General features: G+C 31.6%; 1 protein-coding gene across 1 annotated transcript in view; it reads left to right on the top strand.

Moving 5' to 3' along the window:
- The first annotated feature begins 3,555 nt into the window (after window positions 1–3,555).
- Window positions 3,556–23,482, top strand: part of LOC126881966 (acyl-CoA Delta-9 desaturase-like) — a 188,952-nt gene continuing 169,025 nt past the window's right edge. Inside the window, exon 1 of the mRNA XM_050646717.1 lies at window positions 3,556–3,733. The gene's annotated coding sequence lies outside the window, so the exon portion shown is untranslated. The remainder of the gene's footprint in view (window positions 3,734–23,482) is intronic.

Raw genomic sequence — 23,482 nt, 5'->3', positions numbered from 1 at the left:
AATTCTACGCCACTGGCGGAATTTCTATTTTAGTGCAATTTTTTTATTCTCCATTACTTTCCATGTAAATAATATACTCTTTATTCGTAACGATAAAGCCATTAGTTTTCGAGATACTTGAAGCTAAAAACGAAGGAGCATAATACATTAATCAGAATAAATGCCTTTTCATTTTTAACTTCAGCTAACTCGAAAACTAATGACTTTATCGTTACGAATGAAAAGTATATTATTTGCATAGAAAGTATTGAAGAATCTAAAAATTATGCTAAAATAGCACATTTGGAAAGGGTCAACCATTCACTTTCCCCTGTCGTACGCCTCTGATATTAACCACAAACGATTATTTAACATAATTTAGTAGGGTGTACAGTACCTACACTTTCTGCCAAGTACCATAAGGATATGTCAAATAGTTTTATAGTACCGGTAACACATAGTTTACATAGAGAATAAAGTTTTAAATAAATAATAAATTATTAAAAAAAGGAATACTTTAAAATAATTTGACATATCCGTGTGATAGTTGGCAGAAAGTGTAGGCACTGTACACCCTACTAAATTATGTTAAATAATCGTTTCTGGTATTTTAACATAATTTTTATATTCTCCAATACTTTCTATGCAAATAATATTCTCTTTATTCGTAACGATAAAGTAATTTGTTTTCGAGTTAGTTGAAGTTCAAAATGAAAAGACACACTTATTTTGATTTATGTATCATGCTCCTTCGTTTTTAGCTTCAAATATCTCGAAAACTAATGGCTTAATCGTTACGAATTAATTGTATGTTTTTTACAGAGATAGTATTGGAGAATCAAAAAATTGCACTACAATAGCAATTCCGCCAGTGGCGTAGAATTTGGGAAGGGTCAACCATTCACGTTCCCCCGTCGTACGCCTCTGGTAGTAGCCAGAAACGTTTGTTTAACATAACTTATTAGATTGTGTATTGTACAATGCCAGCATCACTTACCAAATTTCGTGTTGTTGTCCCACGCCAGTCAGGAAATATTCAAAAATAAATAAAATGAAAGTTTAAGTTTGACACCCTGTATTTCGGTTATTATCAACTTTTGTACTAAGGTAAGTAATCGACCTATTTTAACCTCAGGAATCTGAGGTTAAGCTATGGCCCATTTTTTACCAAACACCCTGAATGCAAACGTGGGTTAGACTATTTTTACAAATTTCTGTTTTCATATTATTTGACGAATGTGGTTTAGAACTTAGTTCACAGAAACCGCCATAACCATGGATATGGCTTATACCATTTTTGCTTACTGTAGTATGCATTATCGTAGGGGAGGAAAGTATGCTAAATTTGAAGTTACTCGAGCGGAATCGGGACCTATTGTGTTGTAAAGATTAGGTGGTAAAACCAAAAAAGCTAAGTAAAGTTTATTATATATTATGTAGCCATATATGTAACACAGAGCACGATAATAAAAAATATGCCACTACATTACTTGCACGCCGCTGATAAAGTTTCGCATTTTATTTCTTATTTTTACATAAACAATTTGCTTACCATATTCTCCATTTTCACACTTTAACTATACAGTAAAACTAAAAGTTCTTAAATTATAAGCAGAAGAGAAGTGAGCGCGGCGCAAGGCCTCACGGCATAAACTAATGGAATTGTAAGTCTTGCAGTTAGCAACAAAATCGAGTACTAGTATATTTTCATTCCTCTATTTTAATTCCTTTGTCTCGTGTAAAATAAATTAGTGGCTCCCACATATTTAGTATTAAAATAATCTAGGGAACATGTTCTATCGAAATATGTTGGTAACAGATTTTGTTGCTAACCGTAGAACTTAAAAATTGATTAGTTCATCCCACCCATACTTGCACCGCGCTTTATATTCCTCTGTCTCGTCTAAAATAAATTAGTTGCTCGCACATATTTAGTATTAAAATATTCTAGGAAAAACGTACTATCGAAATATATTGGTATCCAATTTTGTTGCTAACCGTAAAACTGTAAATGCATTAGTTTATCCCACCCGACCTTGCTGCGTACTATATGTGTCTGTGTTATATGTTATATAAATTATCAGATTAGAGCAACTAATTAGCACATAAATAGCACTAAATGTTTTGCTTAGTCCGAACTTTATTCACGATGGTGGGGGTGCAGCTTAATAGGGGTTATTACGCAAGTATAACGAGTTACTGTAGGTAAAACGAGATCTAGTAGGTATCTACTAGGTATTAGGTAGGTATCTAGGTAGGTATCTCGTTAGGTTTTAGCTCTTCTTAGCTTATTAGGTGGTCAACCCATATAATTATGAGACACCTAAGATACCACATTTCTAAAGACTGCACAATTCAGAGTTCTTATATTAAATTAGACAAGACATTAGAATTAGACATTTTTTTGCATAATTACTTGTAATACACCCCAGAATAAGGTTCAAGAAGTCGCCCACGAGAAAAGTGGTCCAAATTTTTTTAACAATTGTTTTAATCAAATTGAAAAAATTATTATTTTTGGTCTGGACAATTTTTTTAGGTTTTTTAGACCATTGTGGACAAAAAAGGTCTCTTTTAATTTGTCTCTAAAGTTAATGGTTTTCGAGTTATAAGCAATTTAAAATTTGAAAACCGCAAAAATGGCCATTTTTAAGACTTAATAACTCGGTTAAAAATTATTATTATGAAAATCAGAAAATGACTAAATCAAAATTTAAAACCCCCCTTCATGATCCTGAAGAAATTTATATCATTAACTTATTACTAAGCTGTTATTATTAATTATTAACAATAAGCCGTAAGAGCGTATTGACGCGGCTGTAAATGTGAGTGCGAGTAAGATTCCCCATTGGACTGCCGGAATGGCATCTCTCTCGCACTCACCATAGACGGCCGCCTAATACGTGCTGGCGCTTATTATTATTACTTAAAAATAACAGCTTAGTAATAAAATTATGACAAAAATTTCTTCAGGATCTTGTAGGCGGGACTTTAAACTTTGATTTAGTCACTTTCTGACGTTCATTATAATACCTTTTAACCAATTTATTAAGCCTTGAAAATCGCCATTTTTCGTTTTTTTTTTAATTTTAAATTGTTTATAACTCGAAAACGATCAACTTTAGAGAAAAATTACGAGGGACCTTTTTTGTCCAAAATGGTCCAAAAAACCTAACAAAAATTTGTACGGGCAAAAAATAATATTGATTTTTGCAATTTGATTAAAAAAATTGTTAAAAAAAATTGAACCACTTTTCACGTGGGCAACTTCTTGAACCTTATTCTGGGATGTCTCACGAATGTGATTATGCAGAAAAATCTCATGGGAATATTTCTCTAACGAATCCGCCGTTTTCGACTTGTCTAAATAACCAAGCTTCTAAAAATTTGTTTTCCTCTCAGGGACAACAGCCCACATATTTGGGAGTTCTACATTGCCGTGATGTAAAATCAAGGACAAATTCAAACATCACATATTATAATGTTAAATATTAAATGCAACAATGTAACTATTTTTATTCGAAACTAGAAATGAACAATAAACTTAAACCGGCCCTGGAACTTTCTCAATATTATTATTCTTTTCTTGAAGGATTGTTGATGCGTTTGATGTGTTTAATTTTTACATATAACAATAATATTGCTAAATAAATGTCAACAACATTAGAAGTTTTCTTCAAGGCGATTAATAGACAATCTTCTAAGTGCATCTGCAGTGGTGTTACAAGTGGTGTTAAATTTAAAAAATTCGCAAGTAAGTACATCTGATTGGTGTTACAACATTTATAACTAGGCACTTTTAATTTGCTGTGTACGGTTTTATAGCAAAGAAATATTGTTTATGATTGAAAGGACGTAGTATTTATGGGCATTTAATAACATATCATAAATATTCGTAGTTATGATAGCTATTGTGGATACTTGACGGATTCGACCGCTACTTGGTAGAAATTCACATTATCTAACAATAAAACAATGAAAACTTTTATTTTCAATATTTCCACAAAATTTATTAAAAGTTAATATCACTACAGTTGTTTAGGCAGAGTGCCTTTCTCAAGTTATGGGATTTGACAATGCGTCTACACTTTAACACTAGAAAGTCTGAGGGGCCAGTTTGGCCACTGTTAAGATTTAAAGTTATTGTATTTTTTTTTATTTGATTCAATATTAATTTCATATTTTATGACTTTTAATAATTTGACACAAAGCCTTATTTAACACAAAAAAATATTGTTTACTAAATTTTTTTAAGGGTTTTTCAAACGAATCTACCATAGAAATCTAAAGGGGACAAATTGACCCTGTGTAAATTATTATCGTTTTCTGGGAAATTCGTCGAGCCTATCTTTCAAATTCCTGTCGGATGAGTAAAATTATATTTATGCATATTTATTGTAAATGGTTGCCCTTATACTGGTACTGATCATCTACGTAATAAAGATACAATTGTTGGTGAACGCAAGTGAACACAAAAATGAACATTGTTGGTGTAGAGGACCAAATGACGCGTCTTTATACTACAAAAGTAGTCAAGTCGATGGCCTATATACGTGTTTTATAATACTCTTGACATGGAAGCAATAAATGTATGGATTATTTATAAAGAAACAACTGGATGTAGACTCAGTCTTCGTAAGTTTATTCTTCGGCTGTGTGAAGAATTATGGGCCCCATACCTTGCCTCCCGAAATCTGGAACTACGCCTAGCAACACCAGGTCTACCAACAACTATCACTGTTACTATCCAAAAACGAAAAGAATATCAGTTGAAAATATTTTGTAAAGTAAATCATACTTCCAATCATTGCCACGGCTGTAACAAGGCAACGTGTGGCAAATATCAAAAACTGCAAACTATATGGTGTTCCGAATGTTTTTGATAGGCAGCGAATGTGTTAAACAATGAAAGTAAAAAATAAAATCAGATTCTACCGTCTAGAGTAGATTTAATTTCTTTAAACTGAGTTTTAATTGATTAAAGAACGTGGGGCCAACGTATGCTAAGCCAGACTTTCTAGTGTTAAAGCCTCTATCTGAATAGGTTGAGGAGTGGGGAGCTGTTGGTCTCAAGTTAGTCATTCAGAAGTATATCTGTATTTTTCAATTTATTAATTTCTATAGATTCTCAGAAAGATAGCTTAATGTCTATATTTTGAATAAATGGAAAATTTGATAATGTTCATTAAAAGAATGATAATGATCAAAAAGGTGAAGAAATTACAGGCCGTTTTTCTATTATTCAAAGCCATTTTATGTTCTGATATGCGTTTGTCAAAGGTTCTGCCAGTTTAACCGATGTAAGTGTTTGAACAGTCATCACATACGTCAATGTTTTTCTGAAGCTATTTCCTTGTGGCATTTTTATAATTAAGTATTTTCTATGGGAAATAAGCCACAATTTTACCAATAAAATGAATTTATTAACGTTTCGATGCCCAAGTCGGGTGTCGTTGTCAAAATATAAAATAATACTAAATAAACAAAAATGTTGTTGCTTAGTAAAAAATTCTTCTAATAATTTATTTAATCTGACTCATTTATATCGGCAATTCAGGCATGTATTATACATTTTAAAGTAGAAGACTTTAAAATGATATTGCCAATATTGATGAGTCGCGTTCCTGGGACGACTTTACTAAAAGCGAGTTCATTCGATTCCATGAAATCAACCCCAACTCAAGAATATCCGCAACAAAAAATCATAGCATGTGATCTGTCTTTAAAAAGGCAACGTGTGGCCAAATGCCACGATAGCAGTAAAATTCTCGCGCTAGAGATTCCATAGTAAATCACGAGGGAAAACCAGGAAAAAACCTCGTATACTATCCCGACATCGTAAGTATTTGGGCTTACATTTAGTTTACTCTCAAAACTAATACCAAATTCTGACTTCAATATATGAATATATAATATATAATAATATATATATATATATAAATAGAAATATTTTTATTCCTGGGTTTTCCGGTCTAAATAAATGAAACACTATTCTTGCTTAAACGTTTCGGCTATTTGCCATTTTCAATAAGCACTTTAATGATTATAACTTTACACTTTTTACAATATATTTTCACATACATGTTCTATATTTTAATATTCACAAAAATGTATGCTTCATTCTCGAGATGTTAACGGAGAATGAAAGAATTAGCCCTGTCAGGCTAGGCTGGCACCATATGTTAGACACTTCAAAACGTTCTTAGGTCGTAAATCAAGATTACGTATATTATAAAGGAGATCGAATTACACATAGGAAAAAAAATTAGATTAACATTCACTATTTAGAGAAAAGAAAGAACGACCTAAGAACGTTTTGAAGTGTCTAACATATGGTGCCAGCCTAGCCTGACAGGGCTAATTCTTTCATTCTCCGTTAACATCTCGAGAATGAAGCATACATTTTTGTGAATATTAAAATATAGAACGTGTATGTGAAAATATATTGTAAAAAGTGTAATGTTATAATCATTAAAGTGCTTATTGAAAATGGCAAATAGCCGAAACGTTTAAGCAAGAATAGTGTTTCATTTATTTAGACCGAAAAACCCAGGAATAAAAATATTTCTATTTAAAAATTCACGGTCAGGAAATAACAAACTATATATATATATATATATATATATATATATATATATATATATATATATATATATATATATATATATATATATATATATATATACTATTTTAAATTATAGATAATATTATTAATACATGGATATTACATAAATAATAATAAAATATAAAATATGTACTCGATAACTCGATATGTTAATGACTTACTAATCGAGGTATTTTCTTTCTATTGACTTCCTCTTTTATTATGGGTAACCACTGCATGGGTCAGCATGGGTAAGCTTCTTTGATTTTTCTCTTTTTACTATCTGTTTCTTTTAGGACTATACTTGAATCTCTCCACTGAACTCTATGTTCATTATTCTTTGCATGTTGGCATATTTGAGATCTATCAAATTCCCTATTTTTAATATAAGGTTGATATTCACTTATTCTAACGTCTAATGGTCTTGATGTTTCACCTAAATAAAATTGTTCGCTTTCACAAGGTATTTTATAAATACAATCCTTTCTTTTTCTTGTTGATTGTTAGGTTTAGTTTTAGATATAATGAATATGAAATACTGGATATGAAACTCAAGTGTATAGGAAACCAACACACGCCAACAGATATCTCAATTACAAATCAAATCACAACATTAACGGTAAAAAGGGAATCATTAAATCTTTATATGATAGAGCTAAAAATACTTGTTTTAACGAAAATTCATTTTTAGGAGAAAAATATTTGTTGACATCTGTTTTATTAAAAAATGATTATCCTTTATTGTTTATAAATAAGGAATTGTCAAGATTGGATCGAATGGAACAGAACAACGTAGAACGGGATCCTATAACATCCACAAGAAATAATGCGAGGAAAATATCAATACCATATATAAAAGGACTATCCGAGAAACTTAAAACAATAGGAAATAAATTCAACACTTCAGCAACATTCAAAACAACAAACACATTGAGATCTATTCTATCTAAAACTAAACCTACCAATCAACAAGAAAGAACAAAGAATTGTATTTATAAAATACCTTGTGATGCGAACAATTTTATTTAGGTGAAACATCAAGACCATTAGACGTTAGAATAAGTGAACATCAATCTTATATTAAAAATAGAGAATTTGATAGATCTCAAATATGTCAACATGCATGGGATAATGAACATAGAGTTCAGTGGAGAGATTCAAGTATAGTCCTAAAAGAAACAGATAGTAAAAAGAGAAAAATCAAAGAAGCTGCTCTAATTATGCTAAATAAAAACAATTGTGTCGCAAATTCCTCGGTAGAATGCAGTAGGATGTGGTTACCCATACTAAAAGAGGAAGTCAATAGAAAGAAAATACCTCGATTAGTAAGTCATTAACATATCGAGTTAGTACATATTTTATATTTAAGTATTATTTATATAATATCTATGTATTATTAATATTATCTATAATTTAAAATAGCATATATTATACATTAAAGTCAGAATTTGGTATTAGTTTTGAGAGTAAACTAAATGTAAGCCCAAATACTTACGATGTCGGGATAGTATCACGAGGTTTTTTCCTGGTTTTCCCTCGTGATTTACTATGGAATCTCTAGCGCGAGAATTTTACTGCCATCGTGGCATTTGGTTGTCTTTTTAAAGACAGATCACATGCTATGATTTTTTGTGGCGGATATTCTTGAGTTGGGGTTGATTTCATGTAATCGAATGAACTATTTTTAGTAAAATTGTCCCAGGAACGCAACTCATTAATATTGGCAATATCATTTTAAAGTCTTCTACTCTAAAATATATAATACATGCCTGAATTGCCGATATGAATGAGTCAGATTGAATAAATTATTAGAAAAATTTTTTACTAAGCAACAACATTTTTGTTTATTTAGTATTATTTTGTATTTTGACAACGACACCCGACTTGGGCGTCGAAACGTTAATAAATTCATTTTATTGGTAAAATTGTGGCTTATTTCCCATCGAAAATACTTAATTATCACATATGTCAGTTTGTATACACCATTCTGAATTTGCTTTGTCTTGTTGTTTCCGGAACCAACAACAACTTAAACAAATACATTAAGAACAATAACAGCTAAAAGAGAAAGCAATTATAAAGTGATGTATACTAATTGAAGGGTTAAGGGAAAAACAAGGAATGTCACGTTATCTTTGTTTTGAGAAAACATAAAATTTAATGTTTGTGACTACATATCTTTAAACCGTTGCACTGAAGAAATAGTATTTATTTTTATTTAGTAACCTTAAAGTACATTGTATTTAATACACAAACACAATTTAACCAAATTTTTAAAGAACAGAGATAAAAAATTAAAAAATACCTAACTACAAATAAAAACTGCAAAAAACAAGGACTGTCCAAACGTCACGTTGTATTTTACTTTACAAAATTGTTTTACGTTACAAACATTAGTTGCAGCAGCTGATAGAAAGACTGAAAACAAAATTATGGCAACAAATATGGCAATAAAAATTATAAAAAAAGGCAATGCAATATTTCTTGGTAGTCTAATGCAATGGCCGCCTGATTTTTTTTACTTTTTGCCAGCAGCCTTTTTAAAATTATAGAATGTCTGTGCCTTACGTTTGTGTAACTCATTTTGAATTATTGTTAATTTACGAATCTCTGCAGCAACCTTGTCTAGTTTTGTCAAAAACTAGACATCGATATGAACGATACACAGATGGGATTCAGAAAAGGATTAGGTACAAGGGATGCTCTCTTTGCCTTGAACGTTCTAACACAGAGATGCCTAGATGTTAACCAAGAGGTACACGCCTGCTTTATAGACTTTGAAAATGCAAAGTACGCCACAGTAAACTCAAAGAAATCCTGGAGAGTAAGAACATTGACACCAGAGACATACAAATAATATTAAATCTGTACTGGAATCAGCGAGCTAATATAAAAATAGAAGACCAAACATCGGACGAAATAGAAATACGTAGAGGGGTACGACAGGGTTGTATATTGTAACCGCTCTTGTTTAATATCTACAGCGAACAAATATGCCAAGAAGCTCTCTCATATGCAAACGAAGGGATAATAATCAATGGAGAAGTTATCAATAACATTCTATAAGCTGACGATACTGTGATAATGGCAAGAACAGCGGAAGATCTACAACATCTAGTTGAAAGTATTAATGAGATATGTAATAACTACGGCATAAGGATGAACGTCAAAAAAACCAATTATATGACCTTCAGTAAGAATCCAATAAATGACACTAGTATCACAATAAACGGTACCCAACTTGAAAAAGTAAACGAATACAAATACTTGAGAACCCTTATCAATGAAACAGGTGACCAAAATCACGAGATAAAAAGACGTATTGAAATTGCCAGGTCTACTTTTATAAAAATGAAAAAATTATTTTGTAATCGTGATATTAATATTCATCTACGAACTAGAATGTTAAAATGCTATGTATTCAGTACTTTGCTCTACGGTGTTGAGTCATGGACTCTTAAACAGAGGAATATTAAAAATCTTGAAAGCTTTGAGATGTGGTGCTACCGCCGTATACTAAGAATAAGTTGGGTGGATAAAATTACAAATGAAGAAGTAATACGCAGAATAAATAACAAGCCAGAAGTTCTATTGAATATAAAAATGAGAAAACTTGAATACTTAGGCCACCTGATGAGGGGACAAAAGTACACATTCCTACAAAATATAATGCAAGGAAAAATCCAAGGACGAAGAAATCCAGGCCGTAGAAGAATGTCCTGGATGAGAAATTTGAGAGAGTGGTTTGGCTGTACCACTAACGAATTGTTCAAAACAGCAGCAAAATAAAATTAGAATCGCCCTAATGATATCCAATCTCCGATAGGAGAGGCACTCAAAGAAGAAGAGCAGCAACCTTGTCATAATTTAATGATTTTAGTTTCGAATGGAATTCAGCACATGCTGAACATGTGTCTGATTTTGGGTAACCAAATGACAAATTAAATTTCGTGTTAAAAATTTGCCGATATGTAACGTAAGAAACTTTAATAGTCGGATGTTTTTCTTTAAACAAGTTGAACATTTTTGTAATATTCAAACTCTCTGGTAAATATTTTTTCTTAGATTCATGTAAACTGTAATGGGATAATCTAGTTTTAAAAGACTTTGTGGTTATATATTGCTTCACGCGATTCTGGATGCAACTTTCTCTGCTGGGAACTATGCTTACCACGTTTGTCTTGTCCAGAAGTTCCTGTAGCTTTTAAATTTTTTTGTAGGTGTTCAATTTTGCCCTTAGTTACACCATGTATTGACATGAATGCGTTAAAACATACATTAATTTGTTGGGAAAACTCCATTACGCTTAACTCTTACTTCATTGGCCGTGTTCTAACACTTCAGTCTTTGGAGCTGTGGTTGTACAGAAGGATCATGAAGATACCAGGCACAAACAAGGTCACCAATGAATAAGTACTACGGCTACGGAGGATGAACACAACCGCAGATTTGGTCAACATCGTGAAGAACAGTAAGCTGCAGTACTTGGGACATATAATGAGAAATCAAGGCAGATACGAGCTACTCCAATGCAGTTTACAAGGTAAAATTGAAGAAAATAGGGCCCCAGGATGAAGAAAAATATCCTGCCTTGCTAACCTGAGAGCGTGGTATAGAAAGATCTCAACACAACTATTCCTTATAGCAACAAAGTCATCATCGCCAGAATGATCGTCAACGTTCGGACGGAACGGACAGGTACCCTAAGAAGAAGAAGAAGTTTCTAACAAACATAAACAAAGAAAACTAAACGATTAAACTCGAAATAAAACCGTTCAGTTTTTATCCTTCGCAGTACTATTTTAAATAGGCATATTTATCGGACTGTCCAAGTTATTATCTACCAATCTACTGTTAATAGTAAATACATAAAATCTCTGTTAGATAGTGTCACTATCTCAATTTCTTATTAAATGTGACATTTCCTGTTTTTTTCCTTCACCCTTTAATTGACATGTATACAGATGTATTACGCCAGTCAATTGGAGCAAGAATAGGATATTACCTCCGAATTCAATCCTACTGCATAGATTTTTATGAAATTTTGGGCCTAGCCTCTACTTATCTCCTAATTCAAAGTCTACCCTATGCCGATGTGTGCTTTTATCTTGGGGGTGGTTCCCAATCCTTCTTAGGGGTGGAAAATTTTTTGGCTAAAATTACCATGAAATTCGCTAGAGAACCTAATTCTAAGCAAAAACTGTTCTATAATTTTTTTTGAAAAAATACTTTTTGAGATATTCGTCGTTGAAAATTGGCCATTTTCATTGAAACATAATACCTTTTCGAACGGTTTTTGCGAATCCCTTACAAACTATGCATTTAACTAAAAAAACTATATTAAACATTTTTGTAGGCTATAAGAAAACAAAGAGACATTTGCCTTCACAAACCTTCTAGTTATAATACAAAAAGGGATATGGTAGGTGAAAATCGTTTGTTTTTTTGGTACATTCTCAAATTGTTGTAATTAACTTGAAATAACAGAGAAACGGTCGATTTTAGGTGTGTAATGATACTAATACCTTTTGCAGTACTTAGAATAACCTTTAAAATGAGCTATAATCATGGTCCATTACATTAAAACTAAGCGAGATATGATGCAAAGAAAATTGATATTTTAAGAAAAAATGAGAATTAATTTTAACCCCCATCCACCAAAAGGTAAATGCTTCGTTTTCCTTCCACCTTTTATTATAGTGTTATTTCTATGTTCAAAAAGTTGGACGGGTTTAAAATAAATGGTTTTTGAAAAAAAAAAGATCAAATTATAGAGAGCATTTTTAAATTTTCTTAAAAATCTTCCTTTTCCTCCATGTAACTTGAAAATGATAAGAGGTACAGTAATGAAAAATTAAAAGGAAATTTTTAACTGAAAAAGCCCTACATTTTTATGTGGTATCTTTTTTTCGTATCTCTTATCATTTTCGAGTTACATGGAGGAAAAGAAGATTCTTAAGAAAATGTGAAAATGCGCTCTATAATTTGATCTTATTTTTTTCAAAAACCATTCATTTTAATCCAATCCAACTTTTTGAACATAGAAATAACAATATAATAAAAAGTATTGTAGAAGGAAAACGATGTATTTAAATTCTAATGGATGAGGAGTTAAATATATTTTTCTTCTTAAAATACATTAGTCATCAACTTTTTTGCAGAATATCTCGCTTAGTTTGAATGTAATAGACATTTAGTATTGCTCATTCTACAAAAGTTTTTGTATCATTATACACTTAAAATCGACAGTTTCTCTGTTACTTCAAGTTGAATACACCGATTTGAGCATGCAGCAAAAAACAAACTGTTCTTACCTACCATATCCCTCTTTGTATTTTAAATAGAAGGTTTATGAAGGAACGAATCTCTTTGTTTTTTTATAAGCTACAAAAATATTTTATATAGTTTTTTTGTTAGATGCATAGTTTTTAAGGTATTCGCAAAAATCCGTCCGAAAAGGTGTCATTTTTCAATGAAAATGGCCAATTTTCAACCACGAAAAACTCAAAAAGTTTTGAGTTTTCACAAAATAACTATAGAACAGTTTTTGCTTAAAATTAGGTTCTCTAAGGTTCTCTAAGAAATACACAATAATATGTTTCATTTAATTTGTATAAATGGATAATAATGCGTTTTTATGAAGCACATTTGTTCGGAACACACTGTAACTGTAATCGAATGAAGGTGATATTTTAGAATAAATTGGTAACATTTGTTTGACAGTTGCGGTGATGACAGTTCATATTTGTTTATATTCTTTACTATAAGTATCTGTTCTATTATATTTACTGTTTTTATTATTAGTCCATTCTTTCACGGTTTTTGCTATAAATTTTAAAAAACCGCTTGGATTGACATGAAATTTGGCATGAGTATAGCTTACATGTCAAAGAAAAAAAGTGATATTGTGCCGATGTGTGCTTTTTCCCTGGGGGTGACTTTCACCCCCTTTTGGGGGTGAAAAAATATATGTCCAAAATAAGTCCGGAAATGGGTAAACTAACTAATTTTAAGTAACTTTTGTTCCATAGAGCTTTTTCGCCAAGTCAACACTTTTCGAGTTAATTGCGAGTGAATATATGTTCATTTTTCGGTTTTTAGCAAATAACTCAAAAAGTAAGTATTTTGTCGAAAAAAAAGTTCTTAGCAAAAATACAGCATGTAAAGAAGTTAAAAAAAATGGTGTACGCGTTAGGTCATTGGATCTCGTAGAACTAGAGTTATAGCCAATGAAAAATATATTCATATTCACCAAATTTCAAATAGAATATTTCGACGTGAAATATCGCAAAAATTAAGCACTTTTTGGGGAAAACTCATTATAACTTTTTTAAAGTGTTTAAAAAAAGCTTTATTTCTGTTTTTCCAAAAAGTTTCTAGCATTAAATTTAAGCAAGTTACGCTCAAAATAATGTTAGTCCCTTTTGTTTTTGCAAAAACAGATCGGGAAGACCAACCCCTAACTAGCAACTTAAATGAAATTAATCGTTACCGCTCCACAAATTATTTTACTTATGTTGTGTTTATATGATCTGTAAGTTTCATCGATTGAAAGTGCTTATTTTTGAAAAAATTTGGTTTCAAAGTAAAATCTTTAAAAAATTAAATTTTGAAAAATATGTTTTTTTTAAATAACTTAAAAATTGTTAGAGATACCAAAAATCTCGAAAAAAAAGTCAGATTTGCTTTTCTGAATATCATGTATTTTTTTGTTTTTCTGTTAGACAAAAATTGATTAAGATTTGGTGTTTCTAAATTTGCATACATTCGTGATCAGTGACTCGTTCAACCCCTTTTAACTACAGCCCTTTCAATAGTAAGGCCTTTGAACCAATGAAACTTACAGATCATATTAACAATATATACACGAGTCAAGAAACTTGTGAAGTCGTAACGATTAAGTTCATTTCAGATAGTAATTAGGGGGTGATTTTCTCGATTTTTTTACCCAAACCAAAAGGGACTAACTTTATTTTGAGCGTAACTTGTTTAATTTTGATGCTAGAATTTTTTTTATAAAACAAAAGTGAAGCTTTTTTTAAACACTTCAAATAAGTTGTAATTAGTTTTCCCCGAAATGTGGTGCTTCATTTTTGGTTATTTCACGTTAAAATATTCCATTTGGAATTTGACGAATATGAACCTATTTTTCATTAGCTATAACTCTGTTTCTACAAGGTGTAGAGACGTGATGTATACACCATTTTTTTAAATTTTTTACAGGCTATATTTTTGCTACGAATGTTTTTTCGACAAAATACTTACTATTTGAGTTATTTGCGAAAAACTGTCTAAAAGCGTGGTTATTTTGTTGAAAAAATGAACATATTCACTGCCAAATAACTCGAAAAGTATTGACTTAGTGAAAAAACTCTATAGAACAAAAGTTACTTAAAATTAGCTAGTTTATCCATTTCCTGACTTTATTTGGACGAATATTTTTTCACCACCAAGAGGGGGTGAAAACCACCCCCAGGGCAAAAGCACATATCGGCACAAAATTACTTTTTTTCTTTGACTTGTTAGCCATGGGTATGCCAAATTTCATGTCAATCCAAGCGGTTCTTTAAAATTTAGAGGTTTTGCAATATTTTACCGTTAAAGAACGGACTATATTTACTTTACTATAAAAAGATCCTATACTATAAAAATATAAATTTCACCTAATTTTATCACGACTTGGAATAATCGAGGTGTCTGACAACTTTTTTAGTTGTTATTGTAGACATATAGGTACAAAGAAACCTATCGGCTTCTCCCAAGGGTTCGGAGCCGTTTTTTAATAATTAAACAATGCAGTGCAAAAACGCTTGCACTGCAAATCTTAAATGTGTATAACTTAATCCTTGTTCTCCTCTTCTTTTCTAAGTTTTTATTTATTTACATTGAATATTAATTTGTTTTGTTGTATAATCCACGTTTACAATAATTATGTGATCTATTTGATTTAAAATGGATTCAGGATTTTTTTATACTTTGGCAACTATGTCAACTTAGATCTCTGGCGTAGATAATGACGTGCAACGGTAAGTAAATTAGACGGACTGTACATAACTTGAAAGATTTAGTAACTAAACGCCATACTGTCTGTGTGCGCATGCGCGCAGAGTTATGAAATTTTACTCTCAATCGCGCCTAAAGAAGTATAACTTCAAAAAATAAAAAGTGGTAACGTGAAAAATTCGATTTATTTTTTTAATAACAGCTTTGCTAAAAGTTATTTTAAAATAAAACTAATAGCGTGTAAGTTCCTCTAACTCCCCGAACTTCTGCAAAATGTCCAGACATGCTTTCAATCACGTTTCCAATAGTTTCTTGATCTTTGTAGTTGTTCCCATTCTTACACGAGATCTTCCTCGGCATGTTGTAGGTTTTTTAGTGGCTGAAAATCCATCAAGCTCTTTCCGAGTGTATCCTAAATGTGTTCAATGGGATTTAAATCCGTGGTCTCCTGGCCACTCCATAATCTGGATATTGTGAGTAGTTAAATAATTTTGCACTATCCCGGTCTCGCATTATCTTGCTGAAGGATAAATTCTGGACCCATATTCTCAACACATGGGATATGTGGTTCAAGAACTTCGTTAATATATCGCTCTGCCGGCATCGCCACTCGTCGAATAATTACTAGGTCAGAGCGTTCATTTAAAGTTATCCCACCCCAAACCATAATTAAACATTCATAAAGAGCCTGGCTTACAGAACTCAAAAATCAAAGAAGAATTAAAGCAACAGATAAATGGTAACCTAAGAATGTTGTCTACAAAGGAACCAAACACGCACGTGGAAAACAAGTGGCAAGACTTAAAAGAAGCCCTAATAAAACCCGCTCAGAATATCCTTAGCAGAGGAAATACGACAAAAAGACAAGAATGGATGACAGAGAAAATTTTAAGTCTCATGGAGGAACGAAGACAGTTTAAGGGAAAATGCAAACAAAAATACAACGAGATACACAAGCAAATTAGAGATGAAATAAGGTCAGCGAAAGAAAACTTTTACAAAAGAAAATGTGAAGAAATGGAAGAACTGCAATTAAAACATGATACGTTTAACCTACATAAAAAGGTAAAAGAATTGGCAGGTATACAAAAAAGGAAGCATCCCAATGTGCTATACAACGCAAATGGACAAATAATAACTGACCTACAAGAAAAGCTTACGACCTGGAAGAATTATATAGAAGAACTCTTTGCCGATGAAAGAGAGGATCATGATATTGGTAACATACAAGGTGAGGAAGGACCAAAAATCTAAAGAAGAAATACTATATGATATAAAAACAATGAAAAATGGCAAATCACCGGGTCCAGATGGACTTCCATCGGAACTTCTTAAGCTTGTGGAAGATGAAACAGTAAATGTTTTGGTTGACCTCTTTTAAGGAATGGCTTCTGTCAACTTTTGTGACTATTCCAAAGAAAACAAACGCAAAACTGTGCACCGACCATCGCACCATAAGCTTAATGGGACACACACTAAAAGTATTTCTTAAAGTGATACATACAAGAATTCACAAAAAACTAGACGCTGACATCAGTGATACTCAGTTCGGGTTTCGAAACGGGCTTGGAACAAGGGAAGCACTATTTGTACTTAATATCATGTGCCAAAGATGCCTGGATGTTAACCAGGATATATATATATATATGTGCTTTATTGACTACAACAAGGCGTTCGATAAAGTTCGCCACGAACACCTGATGAGACTGTTGGTAGAGAAAAACTTGGATAAAAGGGACCTCAGAATTATTTTCAATATTTACTATAACCAGAAGGCGAATATTAGAGTAGAACGGGAAACAACCGAGGAACTCGAGATCAAAAAAGGCGTAAGGCAGGGATGCATACTTTCACCAACCTTGTTTAACTTATATTCAGAAGATATTATAAACAGAACCCTTTCTGACCAAGATATAGGAGTTAAAATAAATGGCACTTTAATAAACAATTTGAGATACGCTGATGACACAGTATTAATAGCAGAAACCCCGGAAGATCTCCAAACACTGATAAACAGAATAGTAGAGTGCAGCGAAAAGTTCGGTTTATCACTTAACATCAAAAAAACAAAAATAATGATGGTGTCGAAATCTCCACAAAATTTTTCTGACATAACCGTACATGATCAAAGAATTGAGCGTGTTAGAAAATATAATTACCTGGGAACTGTGATTAATGAAAACAACGACAACTCTGAAGAAATCAAGATCAGAATAGAAAAAGCTAGAGCTACTTTTACCAAAATGAAAACAGTTTTATGCGGAAGAGGGCTAAGTTTAAATCTTAAAATTCGCCTGATGAGATGTTACGTGATGTCAGTTCTTTTCTATGGAATGGAAGCTTGGACACTGAAAAAGATCGATACAAGGAAAATAGAAGCATTCGAGATGTGGATGTACCGCAGGATACTGAGAATATCGTGGACAGAGAGAGTGACAAACATGGAAGTGTTGCGAAGGATGCAGAAAGAAAAAGAACTTGCGCTTACTATTAAAAAGCGCAAACTGCAGTACTTGGGACATATAATGAGGGGACAAAAGTACCAGCTACTACAATTAATTATTCAGGGAAAAATAATAGGTAAAAGATCCATTGGCAGAAGAAAACATTCATGGTTGAAGAATTTAAGAGATTGGTACAAGTGCAGCAGCTGCCAATTATTTAGATCTACGGTATCAAAAATACGCATAGCCTTGATGATAGCCAAACTTCGAAACGAAGACGGCACCTGAAGATGAAGAAAGAGCCTGGTCTTCTACAGTCTCTAATACGTATATGAACATGATTTACGCCACTGTGACATGGTCCAATTCATGTATTCTTCTGCAAAAAAGCATCTGGCTCTACGATGCGCAATGGTGAAAGAAGGTACTCTAGCTTGCCTTCTTGCATACAACCCATGTTCGTAAAGCCGATTACGTATAGTTTGTGTGTATATACTCTTTTAGCCGTAGTTTCTATTTACTCATTTTGTAGCATTCGAGCAGAGTAGGTACTTCGACGCTCTCTGACGTCCCATAGTTGTAAAAGTTGATCTTCTCTAGCTGTAGGCGCCCTTGTAAGATGCATGTAAAGTGGTCTTATAATATCTCCATACATTTTATGTCTGCTTCAGGCTATATTTATCACAGCATGACTAACATTTAACATTTCTGCTGTACGGTGTCTTAAGTAACAGTCTTGAATCAAAGATTCTTGAATCTCTGTGAGATACACTCTGCGCCTTCGGGGCCTACAAGTACGTACATCAAAATCCATCATTAATTCTTAACAATTATTGTAAAGTAAATATCGACAGAAATTCAATAACAGAATAAATTTTATTACAAAATGTTTTAATTTTTTATTGAATACAAGAAAAACCAACATAAAAAATTAGTTTTTTCCTTTCATTTATAAAAATTATGTTTCTACTGGGTGAACGTACATTTAACTTTCAATAGTAATTGCACAAGAGCTCTAAAATTATCGAATTCTTCCCGAGTGACACTTTGACAGTTTTAATTTCACGACCCGAAGGGGAGTGAAATTATGTCAAAGTGTCACGAGGGCAAAAATTCGATAATAATTTTAGAGATCGAGATTTGTTGCGATTATTTCATGAATAAAACTGTTCAAAACCAAAATTTTATTGTAATTTATTTATGTAAGTACAAATTAGTACATACAATTAAACACACAGTTGTTATAAATATTTGACGGTTGAAATTCATCACTTTTTAAATTTTTAAAACAAATTGTCATTAATGTCACCGAACGTATTTTTTCGTAGCAACGAAGGGCATCTGACGTAATATACTTGACGACGGGATATTATCAGTAGTAATTGCACAAGAGCTCTAAAACTATTGAATTTTTCCCGAGTGACACTTTGACAGTTTTAATTTCACGAGCCGTAGGCGAGTGAAATTATGTCAAAGTGTCACGAGGGCAAAAATTCTATATTAATTTAAGAGATCGAGTGCAATCTGTTGCGATTATTTCATGAATAAATCTGTTCAAAACCGAAATTTTATTGTAATTTATTTATGTAAGTACAAATTAGTACAATTAAACACACAGTTGTTAGAAATATGTATTTGACGGTTGAAAGTCATCACCTTTATAATTTTAAAACATTTGCCATTAATGTCTCTTAATGTATTTTTTCGTAGCAACGAAGGGAATCTGACGTAATATGCTTGACGACGGGCAATTATCAAAAAAGTTATCAGTTTAATTTAGATTTTTGTAGCTTTCTATTGGTCAGAATCTCCTATGAATGAAATAATCAGCAGTAATTGCACAAGAGCTCTAAAATTATTGAATTTTTCCCGAGTGACACTTTGACAGTTTTAATTTCACGAGCCAAAGGCGAGTGAAATGATGTCAAAGTGTCACGAGGGCAAAAACTCTATATTAATTTTAGAGTTCGAGTGCAATTTGTTGCGATTATTTCATAAATAAAACTGTTCAAAACCAAAATTTTATTGTAATTTATTTATGTAAGTACAAATTAGTACAATTTTGTTTGTAGTACAAGTTTTTATAAATATTTGACTATTGAAAGTGTCACTTTTATAATTTTTAAAACATTAATTGTCATTAATGTCACTGAATGTATTTTTTCGTAGCAACGAAGGGCATCTGAAGTAATATACTTAACGACGGGCAATTATCAAAAATTATCGATTTAATTCAGATTTCTGTAGCTTTCTATTGGTCAGAATCTCCTATGAATGAAATAATAAAAAATTATATAATACAATAAATAAATTAATAAAGATTTCTAATTCACTTTAATATTTACGCACTAACATAAATAGAATTACGTGATGTACCTACAAGAAAGAAAAATTAAAAACATTTGAATGTTATTGTTAAATAGGTGAAATTCTAACTAAATAAATATTTACTTATAAAACATTATAAATGATGACCTTAACCTACAAGTAGCAACACAAATCATTAACCTTTAACAAGCGCTTTCTTGAAAATGGCTAAATTTGGGTTCAAGCCAGTTTCGTCAAATTTATATTTGATATTACCCTATACGCTTTTAGTAATACTTAATTTTATATTAATTGTGGTTGCATTACTTAATAAATGTTTGTGCAACTATCACGACTAGACATTGAAAGTTAAAAAATGGATTTTTTATTCTTGTGCCAAAGGCAGTCTGTCCCACATTCGATATTTGAAGAAATATTTAAAGAAAAAGAGACTTGATTGTAAGCTGCATGTTAACAAAAATATACCACTCAAAAAAATTTAGGCCATAAATCTTTATGTATTTTTAATTATAACAGGTTTTTTCATACCCACTTTTTAATTGCTCAACCCTCTTTTTTAAATCTGCTTTCATATTATGTTACATATAATTTTAATTACTTGAAGACGTCGTCGCGTCGTCCAATGATTGATTGAACACTATTTCAGTTGTCTATTGAATTACCGGAAACAGTAAAATTGTATTAGGACTCCCTTTTATATCCCTGTTCATATTTTCTGTTAATTTTGTCCCATGTGAATCCTTTTTCTTATGTTTAACATTCACATTTGTTTTTATTGTTCTCTCCTATATTGTTTTATTTCGCTTCTTACTTTAATGTCCGTCCAGCACCAACAACTTACATTAAGGGCTTACAGTCTCCATTTTGTACTCCTTATATTGACTTATAATATATTCCTTTTCTGTTAAAAGACAGTTTATTTAGACATATTAAAAAAGTTGCACGTAAACCTAACTAATAGGTAATCCTAAATAATAGACTAATAAATAAACTAATAGACCTAAAACACTAGATCATTTAAGAAAAGTGAAGAGGTCTTGACACGAGGAATTTGACTTGACACGAGAGAAGTCACGATCTTTAGTAAGCAAACAATAATACATAATTGTTAAGATCAAAAAAAGGATGTTTTTAACTGTATCATCGATAATGTAAACCACAAACTGATGATAAAATACCTACAACAGTTGGAATTAAGAATAATAAGAATTATCGCCAATCTATATTGGGAACAGACAGCAACAGTACGTCTTTAAGATTTCAACGAAATAGAAGATTTCTCAATTAAAAAATGGGTAAGGCAAAGTTGGATACTGTCTCCACTGTTGTTCAATTTATACGTTGAAAAAGCCTTCACAGAAGCAGTGGCCGACTCTACAATATACGCCAGTTAATGGGAGCAAGAATAGGATATTACCTCCGAATTCTATGCTACTGCATGGATTTTAATGAAATTTTGGTAATAGCCTCTACATATCTCCTAATTCAAACTATACCCTATGCCGATGTGTGCTTTTATCTTGGGGGTGGTTCCCGCCCCTTCTCAAGGGTGGAAAATTTTTTGGTTAAAATAACTGCGGAATTCGCTAGAGAATCTTTGATTCTAAGAAAAACGGTTTTGTAGTTTTTTTTTTGAAAACTCAATACTTTTTAAGTTATTCGTGGTTGAAAATTGGCCATTTTGGTTGAAACTTAACACCTTTTCGAACGGTTTTTTCGAATACCTTAAAAACTATGCATCTAACTAAAAAAACTATATAAAACATTTTTGTAGGTTATAAAAAAACAAAGAGACATAAATCTTCATAAATCTTCTGGTTATAACACAAAAAGAGATACGGTAGGTGAAAAGAGTTTTTTTTTTGGTACATGTTCAAATTGGTGTATTCGACTTGAAATAACAGAGAAACGGTCGATTTTAGATGTATAATGCTCGCAATTTCTTTTGTAGCGCTTGAAAAGACCTTTAAAATGAGCAATATTAAAGGTCGATTATGTTCAAACTAAGCGAGATATGCTGCAAACAAAATTGATAACTAATGTATTTCAAGAAAAAATGAGAAGTAATTTTAACCCTCATCCACCAGAATGTAAATGCATCGTTTTACTTCTACAATACCTTTTATTATAGTGTTATTTGGATAGATTTAAAATAAATGGTTTTTGAAAAAAATAAGATTAAATTATAGGGCGCATTTTTAAATTGTCTTAAAATCTTCCTTTTTCTCCGTGTAACTTGAAAATGATAAGAGATACAGAAATGAAATATAAAAACGAAATTTTTATCTAAAAAATCTGTTATTTTTGTGTGGTATCTCTTTTTCGTATATCTTATCATTTTCGAGTAACATGGAGAAAAAGTAATATTTTTAAGAAAATTTTAAGATGTGCTCTATAATTTGATCTTATTTTTTTTAAAACCATTCATTTTAAACGAATTCAACTTTTGGAACATAGAAATAATACTATATCAAAAGTATTGCAGAAGGAAAACGATGTATTTAAATAAATAATTTTGATGGATGAGCGGCTAAATATATTTCTGATTTCTTCTTAAAATACATTAGTGATAAATTTTTTGCATCATATCTCGCTTAGTTTGAATGTAATCGACATATAATAGTGCTCGTTTTAAAGGTTTTTTCAAAAAGTACAAAAGTTATTGGTATCAGTATACACCTAAAATTGACCGTTTCTCTGTTATTTCAAGTTGAATACACCGATTTGAGCATGCACCAAAAAAAAACAAACTCTCCTCACCTATCATATCCTTTTTTGTATTATAACTAGAAGATCTATGAAGGAACGAATCTCTTCTGTTTTTTAAAAGCTTCAAAAATATTTCATATAGTTTTTTTGTTAGATGCATAGTTTTTAAGGTATTCGCCAAAATCCGTCCGAGATGGTTTCATTTTTCAATGAAAATGGGGAATGTTCAGTCGCGAATAACTCAAAAAGTATTGAGTTTTAAAAAATAGTTATAGAACAGTTTTTGCTTAGAATTAGGTTCTCTAGCCTATTCCGTGGCTATTTTAATTAAAAAAAAATTCACCCACGAGAAGGGGTGGGAACCACTTCCAAGAAAACAGCGCACATCGGCATAGGGTAGACTTTATTTCTTGAG

Source organism: Diabrotica virgifera, chromosome 1, assembly GCF_917563875.1.
Source record: "Diabrotica virgifera virgifera chromosome 1, PGI_DIABVI_V3a".
In the NCBI taxonomy this organism is placed as follows: Eukaryota; Metazoa; Arthropoda; class Insecta; order Coleoptera; family Chrysomelidae; genus Diabrotica; species Diabrotica virgifera.
The sequence above is the reverse complement of the archived record's forward strand: the minus strand, read 5'-3'. Positions and strand labels throughout refer to the sequence as shown.